The following is a 12,634-nucleotide window of genomic DNA, read 5'->3' as shown; positions in this document are numbered from 1 at the left end:
AGAAAATAAATGAGAAATGCAAAGATTACATGATAAAGCTTGTCCATACTATCATTGATAGCAAATAATAATAATATGTGACAGTTTCTGTGAAAATAAAGTTTTGGAGTTCACGGTTATTATCTGAAATGAATGTGCAAAACAATGAAATCGCATAAACAAGACTGACTGGCAGTACAGCGATGTCCAGGAGATGCAGAGCGCAAATACCGTACATTGTTACTGTTTAGTACATCTACTAAGTAGATTAACCGTTCTAGTTCTAAAGCTATGTGCCAGATTCCTACTGCAGAAGGTCACTCATATACCATAAATGCAATTCAAGTAAACGTCTTTTATTAAAATGTTACAGTCCAACTTTGATCACTAAGTTTTATATTTGAAATTACTTCTGTATTACAACATATATACATCTAGCATCGGCTTTGGGAGGAGCACATGCTCCATCTGTTCAGAGCACTTGCAAGTCTCCTTTTCATTTCATCGTAAACTCTGCAATTATTATTTCACACATTGGAAAGATCGCCAAAGATGGCTAACTGGCTATATGTGAAATAATCAAAAAAATTATAGACCCCAGCAACAAGTGATCTTAACCAAAATGTCAAATGGTTGACCTTATGGTCCCTGTTATGGCAGGTTCTCATTCTTATATCTAAGCCGGTGACTAAGCTATGAGTAACGGTAAGAGTAACCTGAAACATGTCGGCTACATTCTGTATTTGGAGGATGTCTTCTGCTTTTGTATATTAAAATGAAAATTGAAGATTGTGATTCCATGGTGTTTCTGGATTTTTTGCTTCTTTTTTTAAGCATTGCTTCTAGGTTCCACCAGTATTCTGAGCAACTGTGTGATTCACCGCCCATAGAGCTGGATGGTGCCTGCTCTCTTTTGTTCTTATGTCTGAGCCTAAGCCCATGAGAGGACCCACTAGTGGGTTCATACCTGAATGCTATGATTCCACATATTATAGAACCAGTCATTATAATGTAATTATCTTCATTTAATATACATAAAAACGTTAAATTTACAAAATTGCAATCGATCCAAATGAGCAAGTTACGATAATATGTTATCTGATCAGAATAAATCAAAAAAATCCAATAAAAAAAAAATATAATATAAACATAATAAAGAATAAACTAAAGGTTTGCAGATGGCTAGCATGGCGATCGGAGGCCAAGTAATGGCCCCCGTGTCTGCCATGTACGGAAGCCTATCAGGATTAGCCTCCTGATAGACTTCCTGTCAGAGTGACAGGACGTCACTGCCGTTCGCGATGCACACTGTCGATGACAGTGACTGTGACACTGTCGGCGACAGTGTGCATCGGGAACAGGGAGGTCAGCTGTCCCTGACAGCTGACACTCCACTAGTTGCCGATCAGCGGCTCATTGCCGCTGATTTCGGAAATTAACCCGTTACATGCGGGGCTCGATTGCGATCTCCGCATGTAGGGGATTTGAAACACATCAGCAGCCCCCATGCAATTGTGGGGGCTCCTGATGCTTGTGATGGCACCCGGGGGCCAGACAACGGCCCCCGGGTCTGCCATGTATGCAAGTCTATGAGGATCAGCCTCTGCTGGTCCTCGTAGACTAACTGTCAGAGTGACTGTGACGTCACACTGACAGTTGGAATACGTTACACTACCTAGGTAGTGCAATGTATTCTAGCAGCGATCAAAGCTGCAGGTAAAAAAAGAAAGTGTAAAAAGTAAATAAAAAAAATAAAAAAAAATGTATACAAATATTTTACAAAAGTGTAAAAAAAATAAAAAAAATGTTTTCCTATAATAAGTTTCTTATTATAGGGAAAAAATGAAACCGTTAAAAAACAGTACACATATTTGGTTTTTACCGCGTTCGTAACGATCTATAAAACTATATTGTTATTTTTACCGCACGGTGAACGCCGCAAAAAAAACAAACTAAAAACAATGCCAGAATCACTATTTTTTGGTTACCACCCCTCCCAAAATATAGAATAAAAAGTGATCAAAAAGTCACATGTACCCGAAAATTGTACCAATAAAAACTACAACCTGTCCCGCAAAAAACAAGCCCTTACACCACTTTTTTGACTGAAAAGTTATGGCTCTCAGAATATGGTGACACAGAAAATGAATTATTTTATAAAGAAGTGATTTTATTGTGCAAACGCTCCAAAACATAAAAAAACTATATACATATGGTATCGCCGTAATCGTACCGACCCGCAGAATAAAGTCAAATTGTAATTTATAGCGCATTATGAACGCCATAAGAAATAAAGAATTTAAACCGCCAAAATATCTGTTTTTGGCCACCAAAGCTCTAAATAAAATGTAATAAAAAGTGATAAAAAATTTGCATCTACCAAAAAATGGTACCAATAAAAACTACAGCTCGTCCTGACAAAAATAAGTCCTCACACCGCTCAATTCATGGAAAAATAAAAAAGTTATGGGGTTTGGAAGGCGGGGAGTGAAAAACTAAAATGGAAAAGCAAAAAAGGATCAGTCCTGCAAAGGTTAATTAATTTCTATTAAAAAATAAATTATTACCACATGTGGGGTATTGTCATACTCGGGAGAGATTGCGTTACAAATTCAGGGCGACTTTTTCTCCTTTATCCCTTGTGAAAATGAAAAAATTCAACATTTTAGTGGACAAAAATGTTTATATTCATTTTCACAGCCTAATTCTACTAAATTCTGCAAAAGACCTGTGTGGTATAAATGCTTACTAAACCCCTAAAAAAACTCCTTGAGGGGTCTAGTTTCCAAAATGGTGTCACTTTTGGGGTGTTTCCACTATTTTGTTCCCTCCAGGGGGTTGCAATCGCGACATGGCACTAAAAACCAATCCATCAAAATCTGTGCTCCAAAATCCAAATGGCGCTCCCACCCTTGTGAGCGCTGCCGTGGGTCCAAACAGCAGTTTATTACCACATATTGGGTATTTCCGTAATCGGGAGAAGATGCTTTACAAATGTTGGGGTGAATTTTCTTCGTTATTCCTTGTAAATTTAAAAAATGTATATGTTATTTCAGAAAAAAAGTAGATTTTCATTTTCACAGACTAACTCCAATAAATATAGCAAAATACCTGTGGGGTGAAAGTGCTAACTATACCCCTAGATAAATTCCTTGAGGGGTTTAGTTTCCAAAATGGGGTCACTTTTAGGGAGTTTCCACTGTTTTGGCACCACAAGACCTCTTCAAACTCGAAATGGTGCCTAAAATATAATCTAAAAATTAGCAGGCCGCAAAATCCACTAGGCGCTTCTTTGCTTCTGAGGCCAGTGTTTCGGTCCATTACCGCACTAGGGCCACATGTGGGATATTCCTAAAAACTGCAGGACCTGGGCAATAAATATTGAGTTGTATTTCTCTGGTAAAACCTTCTGTGTTACACAATTTTTTTTATTACAAATGAATTTCGGCAAAAAAAAAAGAGAAATTTGAAAATTCCCCCTCTACTTTGCTTTATTTCCAGTGAAACGCCTAAAGGGTTAAAATACTTTCTGAATGCTGTTTTGAATACTTTGAGGGGTGCCGTTTTTAAAATGTGGTGATTTATTGGGGTATTATAATATATAAGGCCCTCAAAACCACTTCAGAACTGAACTGGCCCCTGTAAAAGTAGCCTTTTGACATTTTCTTGAAAATTTGAGAAATTGCTGCTAAAGTTCTAAGCCTTGTAACGTCCTAGAAAAAAAAAAAGGATGTTCAAAAAACGATGCAAATATAAAGTAGACCTATGGGAAATGGTAACTAGTGACTATTTTGTGTGGTATTACTATCGGTTTTACAAGCAGATACATTAAAATTTAGAAAAATGCACATTTTTGTGAATTTTCTCCAAATTTTGGTGTTTTTCACAAATAAATATTGAATTTATCGACCAAATTTTTCCACTATCATAAAGTACAATATGTCACGAGAAAACAATCTCAGAATCGCTTGGATAGATAAAAGCATTTCGGAGTTATTACCACATAAAGTGACACGTCAGATTTGAAAAAAATCGGCTGTGCCACAAGGCCAAAACAGGCTGCGTCCTAAAGGGGTTAACGGAACTGTAGCATTTGGATCGATTTTAAAATACTGTAAATTAATTTTTTTTATATACATTAAATGAGGATAAAATCTATTTGAACTAAGTCGACTTGAGAGCCAATATCTGTTATTTTTCTCTTAATTTTTAGTCTCTGTGGATACCAGAGATTGTAGGCAGTGCACTCATCTATTGATAGGATCTATAATTGAGCTGACTACTCATTATTAGTATTTCAATATAATGTCCCCAGTGATCAGTTATAATCTGTAGGGGAACCCAGCAGCAAATGCTTAATTCCACTCCAGGCAACCAGAAAAGAAATTCAGCATTACACAGTTTCCTTTTGATTCAATGGGCTCTCGGTATAATGCAGGGACATTTCACATCCTCCAGACCCAGCGACAATCTTTGTAGCCTCTCTCGGATCTTAATAATAAATAAGGGGGGCGTGGCCAACTGCCGACATGGATGGTCGCATGATTTAGGAGCTCCAATTTTCCTACCTTAATCCTGCTGATACTCCACTGCAATTCCTCACCGAGCTGGTAAGCGTTCCCGCCGACGAGGTTACTATGAACCGCACACAACAATCCTTGACTGCAGAGAAGCTGAAGGAGTTTGCGTGCGCTGCTACTCAAGATGGCGCCGGAGATTCTGCTTCCTTGCCGTCTCCCTCATCAGAAAGTGAGCAACTTGAGACTTCGCCTGCACCAGAACCGGAGCTCACATTGGCACAAGTATCATCTAGACTCCTGGATGTGATAGAGCTATCCACATCCTCCTTGACTGGGAAGATAGCGGTGGCAAAAACTGATGTGGGACTGCTTTGACAGGATCTGCAGAATTTAAAGGAACCGGGTGATGGAGACGGAGGATCGTATATCTGGGTTGGAGGATAAAGTGGAGCCGCAGACGACGAAACTGTCTCAGATATACAAGGTGGCAAGTCAATGGATACAGCGGGCGGACGACTTGAAGAATCATCTGTGTCGCAATAATATATGGATCCTGGGACTTCCTGAATGTAGTGAAGGCAGAGACCAATGCTCCTTTTTTGAAGCCTGGTTTAAGGAGATACTGGTCTGCTTTCCTCGGAAAATAATTTGCAATGTTATTTATTGTTAGCGGTCAATTATATAAGATTTTGGGAATCATAACGCTGTTTTTTGTTTTTGCTTTTCTTCTTTGCTCACCTTTATCAGCTATATGTTATATAAGTAATCCCCCGTTTTTGCCCACATTATCACTTCTGTGAAACAAAAATACGCAAAATTTGGATACGTTTTTGTGTAAACATCTTTAGTACTAGTGTGTTGTACTTTACTCTGGTAGTTCTATATTTGTTATTGATTAAGATCTAATTGATTCACTGCTTAACCCGTTAGTGACCGGCCCATGGTCTTTTTACGTCGGTCACTAACGGGCCTTATTCCAATGCCATAGACTTTTTACGTCGCGACATCGGAATAAGTAAACCGAGCAGGGAGCTGTCAAATCTCCCTGCTCTCAGAGGTATCTGAGGGCTGGGAGCGTCCCTGCTCTGCCGGGTGAGATCGATATTAGTATCAATCTCACCCGTTTAACCCCTCAGATGCGGTGCTCAATAGCGAGCACCGCATCTGAGTGGTTTCGGAGAGAGGGAGGGAGCTCCCTCTCATCCCACCGACACCTGGCGATACGATCGCCGAGTGTCTGTGTCTCCCATGGCAGTCGGGGGCCTAATAAAGGCCCCAGATCTGCCAGTAATGAATGCCTGCTAGATCATGCCGCAGGCATGACCTAGCAGATGCCTGTCCGTTTTAAACGGACAGGCATAATACACTGCAATACAGAAGTATTGCAGTGTATTATAAATGCGATCGGACCATCGCATAGTGAAGTCCCGTAGTGGGACTAGTAAAAAAGTGAAAAAAAAAAGTTTAATAAAGTTAATTAAAAAAAAGTGAAAAAAAAATGAAAAACCCACTTTTTCCCCTTACAAACTGCTTTACTATTAAAAAAACAAAATAAAGTTAAAAAGTTACACATATTTGGTATCACCGCGTCCGTAACGACCCCGACTATAAAGCTATTACATTACTTAACCCGCAAGGTGAATACCGTAAAAAAATTAAATAAAAAATGACGGAAAAATTGCTGTTTTCTGTGAATCCAAACTTTAAAAAAATGTGATTAAAAAGTGATCAAAAAGTCGCATCTTCTCCAAAATGGTACCAATAAAAACTACAAGTCTTCCCGCAAAAAAAAAAGCCCTCATACAACTGCATCGGCGAAAAAATAAAAACGTTACGGCTCTTCAAATATGGAGACACAAAAACAAATAATTTTGAAAAAAAAGCGTTTTTACTGTGTAAAAGTAGTAAAACATACAAAAACGATACAAATTTAGTATCGTTGCAATCGTAATAACCCGCTGAATAAACATATTGTGTTATTTATACCACACGGTAAACGGCGTAGATTTAGGACGCAAAAAATTGTGGCGAAATGTCAGATTTTTTTTCTATCTCCCCCCCCCAAAAAAAGTTTATAAAAGTTAATCAATAAATAATATGTACCTCAAAATTGTGCTATTAAAAAATACAACTTGTCCCGCAAAAAACAAGACCTTATACAGCTATGTTGACGCAAAAATAAAATTGTTATAGCTCTTGGAATGCGACGATGGAAAAACGTAAAAAATGGCTTGGTCATTAATGTCTAAAATAGGCTGGTCATTAAGGGGTTAATTCAATTGACGGTATTATTTATTGATTTATTACAGTATTATTCTATGCTATTGAAGTAATATGACATTAACTATTCTATCTGTAAATGTAAGAGGTCTGGGAGACTCCCATAAGAGGAATTTAACTTTTTCATTTATCCGACAACTTGGTCCGCAAATAATTTGTCTTCAAGAGACATCTCACACAATCTACTGCCCATTGCTTGAACAGAATGTGGATTCAGTGGTTGGCCCATTCTATGCATAGTACCTATTCAAGAGGGGTTTCCATTTTGGTCCAAAAATCGCTCAGATGGGAACCTGATGTGGTTCAGAAAGACAGGGAACGCAGGTTGATTTTTATACATGCCTGGATAGAGTGTCAGCAGTTTGTCTTGATTAGACTCTATCTTCCTCCTCCAGCTTCCATGAACGTGCTATATGAGGTGGCTAAATTTGCATCTTAGTTTCCCATCGCTGGGGTGCTTTGTATGGGAGACTTTAATCTTCTACTAGTTCCTTCCACAGACAAGTGTTACCCTGGAGTTATACCTGAACATCTGCCTCAGACTTCTCTTATAGCTAGATTCTTGGGGGAGATGGGCTGGCTGGACATGTGGAGACAATGTAAACCAACTGGGAGAGAGTTTACCTGCTTCACACCTGGGAGGAATTCACTGTCTAGGATAGATTATGTATGCAGTAATTCCAAATTATACAGTATGTTGGAGCGGTTTTCGCATTTACCCCGAGCAATGTCGGATCACTCTACTATATTAGTGAAGCTGAACCTCCGTCCTCATAAGATATATAGAGGGCCTCGGAAGATGCATCCATTCTGGCTCACGGTGTTTGGGGAGCAGGATCGCATTCCAGATCAATTGATGGTGTTATTTGAAGAGAATCTCCCCTTTGATAACCATTCAGCCCTATGGGATGCAATGAAGGCCTATTTACAAGGGTGTTTACAGTCCTCGATCTCCTATCATAAGAGACGATCCTCTAAGATGGAACAGATGTTGGCTACTGAGTGCACCACATTGGAAGCTACATTTATAAAAGATCCCTCCCCTCTCAATCAGCGGAATTGGCTGCAGAAAGGTCGGGAATATTTACATGTCCTTCATGAAATGACTAAACGTTGCACGTTCTTTTCTAATCAAAAGTACTTTGAATTCGGCAACCAATCCAGTAGTCTGTTGGCGCATCTCATCCATAGTAATTCTGCATCACCGGCCATATTACGCATTCCCTCAGTAACAGGTGACATAGTGATTGACAATGAGCAAATTCTCACACGTTTTTAAGCCTTCTACCAGGATCTTTATAGCTCTAAACTGCAGGTATCCCGACAGAACATCAGGGATTACCTGTTGGAAATAGAAATCCCGCAGTAGACGGAGTCTCAAAGAGTGTTTATGGATGCTCCTATTAACAGAAGCTTTGTACTCTATGGCAAGGGGCAAATCATCTGACCCTGATGGAATAACTCTTGAAGTATACACTAAATATCAAGACCATCTACTGCCTCAGTTACTTCATATTTTAAATACATCTTTTGAAAAAGGGATCCTACCGGCTTCGTTCTATGATGCTACTATTATTGTACTTCTGAAACCAGATGTCACCATTGGATTGTGGGTCCTATAGGCCTATCTTTCTGCTCAATACAGATTACAAATTACTGACTAAAGTACTGACGCTCAAACTGAACTCGGTCATAGCTGATCTCATCCATCCTGACCAATCCGGATTCATTCCTGGGAGGAGTACATCCGATAATTTGCGGAGAGTTCAGGCAGTGGCGCAGGGGAGCATAACAATAACAGCTGGGCCTTGGCCTCCCTGGATGCCGCTAAGGCATTCGACTCTATTGAATGGACTTATCTAACTAGTGTTCTTTCCAGTTTTGGCTTTGGTCCTGCATTTGTGTCATGGATACAGATCATATATAAACATGTGAAAGCTAATATAGCGTTGAATAGCCTAACATCTACCTCATTTGAACTTGGTCGGGGAACGAGACAGGTATGCCCCCTGTCACCCCTGCTCTTTGCTATGGCAATGGAACCGCTGGCACTACTCTTCAGATCAGATTCTGAGGTCCAGGGTGTCTCACATGCAACAGGAGAGGACCGAATTGCTCTATATGTAGATGACATCATGCTTTTTGTCTCGCAGGTACATTCTTCCCTACCTAGGACGATGCATCTTATTAACACCTTTGGAGATTACTCAGGACTTAATATTAATTGGACAAAGTCGGCCATATTGTTTCTTCATTCTGGGGATTCACAGCCTGTGGGTTCCACGAGGGAAGGTCTTGCTGTTGTTGATCACTTTAAATACATGGGAATAAATAACGCCAGGAAGGCGGCACTCTCTCTTTAACTCAATGTTCACCCTCTCTTGGCCTTTATCAGAGAAAAATGTAAGATATGGGCAGCCCTTCCATTGTCAGTCATGGGCCGAATTAATTTGATAAAGATGGTGATACTTCCAAAGAGTTTTTATATTCTGCAACATGTCTTCACTCCTATACCGAAGTCCTTCTTCAAACAGTTGGAGTCACAAATAATTTCCTTTATATGGGGATGGTCTAGGTCGAAACTGGCCATACAAAAGCTACCAAAACCAAAAGAGATGGCTGGTATACCTTGGCGCCTTGACTCATGCAAGTCGTCCACTTTGCCTTGAGGGCATCTTAATGGAATATTCTACAAATAGCTCCTTGTGGCCGGTGTTGTTTCGTCAGGGAGTGCCTGGGACTTCTTTACTGCCTATCTGTAGAGTGGCAAGGAGAGTTTGGAAGGCGGCTATGACTATTTCGAGTTCCTCTGACATTCCTGCAGAAACTTCACTTTGGAATAGTAACGTCTTAGAGTCTTTAGTTGCATACCAGGATGCCACATACTGGATTAATGCGGGCATAAAAGTGCTTGAGGATGTGTATGATAATAATGTCTTCTTGTCTTTTGAACAAATGCAGGACAGATTTCAACTTCCAAGACAGCATTTCTTCAGATACCTACAGTTACGACATCTGCTTGCTACACAGTTCCCGGAACAACGCCAGCCCATTTCCTCCTATCCTCTCATCGGGGTGGTCAGGTCTCAGGTCCCCAGAGGCCTGATTTCTACTATCTATGCTCAGCTACTTGAAAAAAAGGCTACTGCTGCCCCGCTGCCAATTGTTTCGAAATGGTCCCAGCTGATCCATCGCTAAAAGACGAGGATATTGAGGACTTATTGCAATCTCATTTACATGTATCTCCTGTAGCCAATAACAAGCTCATCCAGCTGTACTATATTCATCAAGCATATCTGATGCCTCTACGATTATTTAAAATGAACTGCATATCTGAACCATCCTGTCCGAAATGTTCACATGCTCCAGCTGATTTTTGGCATATGGTGTGGATGTGTCCTCACCTTCAGTCCTATTGGTCAGAGATTATTGGATTCCTTAACTCAATGTTGCCCTCTTGTTATGGGGTCTCCAGAGCTTTTTTTATTTGGAATACTGAATGAAGATCTGTGGTCATGTTATACTAGAATATTTTTGCAAGAGACTTTATTTTTGGCTCGTAAAGGCATTTCAATGAGATGGATGGATAGGCGACCTCCTAAGATAGCAATTTGGAAGCAAATGGTTAACTCTACTGTATCGTATGAACGTATAATTTTCAAACATATAAATCGGCCTGACAAATTTCATAAGATATGGGACTTGTGGTGCAGTTCTCCAGATACTGCATACTCTTCCAGGGAGCTGGACATGGCAGTGGATGCGCTGGGGGGAAGGGGGGGGGTAGATGCAGTCTTTTTTGTCTGTTTGCTGTGGATCTCCTGGGCCTCTTGCATATGGTCATCTCTGTAAGTGCCTTATGATATATATGCTCTGATTGATAACTTTCTTCTTCCTTTTTTATGCCTCATTTGGATAGTAGTGTTTCTGCGTTATGGTAATAATGTAAAGTTATGTTCAGCACCTGTGAGTGCTTTGTTACATTTACTGGGACGCTGTTGTCCTTTACCTTTTCTAATTCATGCTGTGATAAACTCAAATTTACTTTTCAATAAAACGAGTTTAAAAAAAATATAATAAATAAGGCTCCTGGACTGGAGATCCACAATATTAACTCAGAATTTCCTAATAGGGTATCGGTAATCTTTATCAGAAAACCTCTTAAAATCATTAAAAATACCTAACCTGTCTGTTTGTATAAAAATTCTCTCAACATATACAATTAATTATGTTAAGATATTAGAACTTGGCTCTGAGCCTTTTGCCAGATGTATATGTTGGGAGTATTGCCTGTCATATTCCTCATACATCGCCCATAGGTTTCCATTTTCAAAAGAATGTATACAGCGCAGTATGTTTCTTTGTGGGATGCTTCTGTATAGAAAAGGGTAGTTGACTACGCTTTTTTTATACAGCAAAAAAAAGATATACTGAGATATATCAGTTGGTCGGAAGAGAAAAGGACACTCTTATTGTAAAGGATCTGCCAGACACAGCTTCTGTGTCGACGCCCGTGGATAATCAGTCTGCACCTGCTCCTAAGTCTGAGAGAGTGACACGATCTTCTACCAGTCAGGCTGGGAGGCTGAGGAGTGGGAGAGCCTATCACAGCCTGGCCAGACGGAACTAGCTCCCGCCCTCTGTCTATTTATACCTGCATTTCCTGCTCCTCCTTTGCCTGTGATTCTTTTCTGTTTCCTGGCTCTGCCGCTCCTGCTATGATTATTGACCCTGCTTCATTTTTGACCCTGGCTTTACCGACTACGCTCCTGCTCTGCGATTTGTACCTTGTGCACTCCTGGTTTGACTCGGCTCGTTCACTACTCTTGTTGCTCACTGTGTTTCCGTGGGCAACTGCCCCATTTCCCTTAGCTTCTGTGTACCCTTGTCTGTTTGTCTGTCGTGCACTTACTGAGCGTAGGGACAGTTGTACGCCGTCGCCTAGGACGGGCCGTTGCAAGTAGGCAGGGACTGAGTGGCGGGTAGATTAGGGCTCACCTGTCTGTCTCCCTACCCCGTCATTAAATAATCACAGGCCAAGAAGGAGCAGGAAATGCAGGTATAAATAGACAGAGGGCGGGAGCTAGCTCCATCTGGCCAGGCTGTGATAGGCTCTCCCACTCCTCAACCTCCCAGCCTGACTGGTAGAAGATCGTGTCACTCTCTCAGACTTAGGAGCAGGTGCAGACTGATTACCCACGGGCGTCGACACAGAAGCAGTGTCTGGCAGATCCTTTACACTTATGGCTTCTGTTGGGTCAATGGAGCCCTATGGATAGAATTGGCGCATATGCCTGGAGCTTTTCTTGGCGTATATGCTAGAAGCGTAGAGCTCAAACATGATGTGAACGGAGCCTTAGATGGGCCAGAATCATTTAATGCACTTTGAAGCTGTTGTTGAGTCCCCATAACACTTTTGAGGCTTTTTTGAGAGTACATATAGTAGAAGTATAGTATATGATATTGAAAAATATACTATAGGATATACTGTATGCGCAGGCAGCAAAGTAATACTCTACAACCCAGTCCTACTCCAACTAAACCCTGTCCCGACCAATGAATGCAATGTGTTTACCTTATAAAAAATGTCAGACAGTTCTCACAAAACATTACGAATTGAAAAAATTAAACATTTTAGGCAACACTGGAGCTCACATTGGCTGAAGTTTTCCTTTGATAAAGGTGTGTGACAGGAGTGCCGAGATACGGGTATTTCTTTAAATAACGTTTTCAGATTAAATATTGCAGTTCTTCCCTTGAGGCCAATAGCCATAAAATATAAGAATCTGCGACTTTGTAATATATCTTAATTAATGTGGCCACTTTATATGTATTACTATTAAATGTTTTTGAGG

The 12,634-nt window shown here is 40.4% G+C and overlaps 1 protein-coding gene across 1 annotated transcript in view; it reads right to left on the bottom strand.

Moving 5' to 3' along the window:
* The window catches only part of PUDP (pseudouridine 5'-phosphatase), a 244,630-nt gene that overhangs the window by 129,555 nt on the left and 102,441 nt on the right, over positions 1-12,634 (bottom strand). The window lies entirely within an intron of this gene.

The sequence above is a fragment of the Rhinoderma darwinii genome, chromosome 2 (assembly GCF_050947455.1).
Source record: "Rhinoderma darwinii isolate aRhiDar2 chromosome 2, aRhiDar2.hap1, whole genome shotgun sequence".
Lineage (NCBI taxonomy): Eukaryota > Metazoa > Chordata > Amphibia > Anura > Rhinodermatidae > Rhinoderma > Rhinoderma darwinii.
Note: the sequence above shows the minus strand (reverse complement) of the source record. Positions and strands in the feature narration are given on the sequence as shown.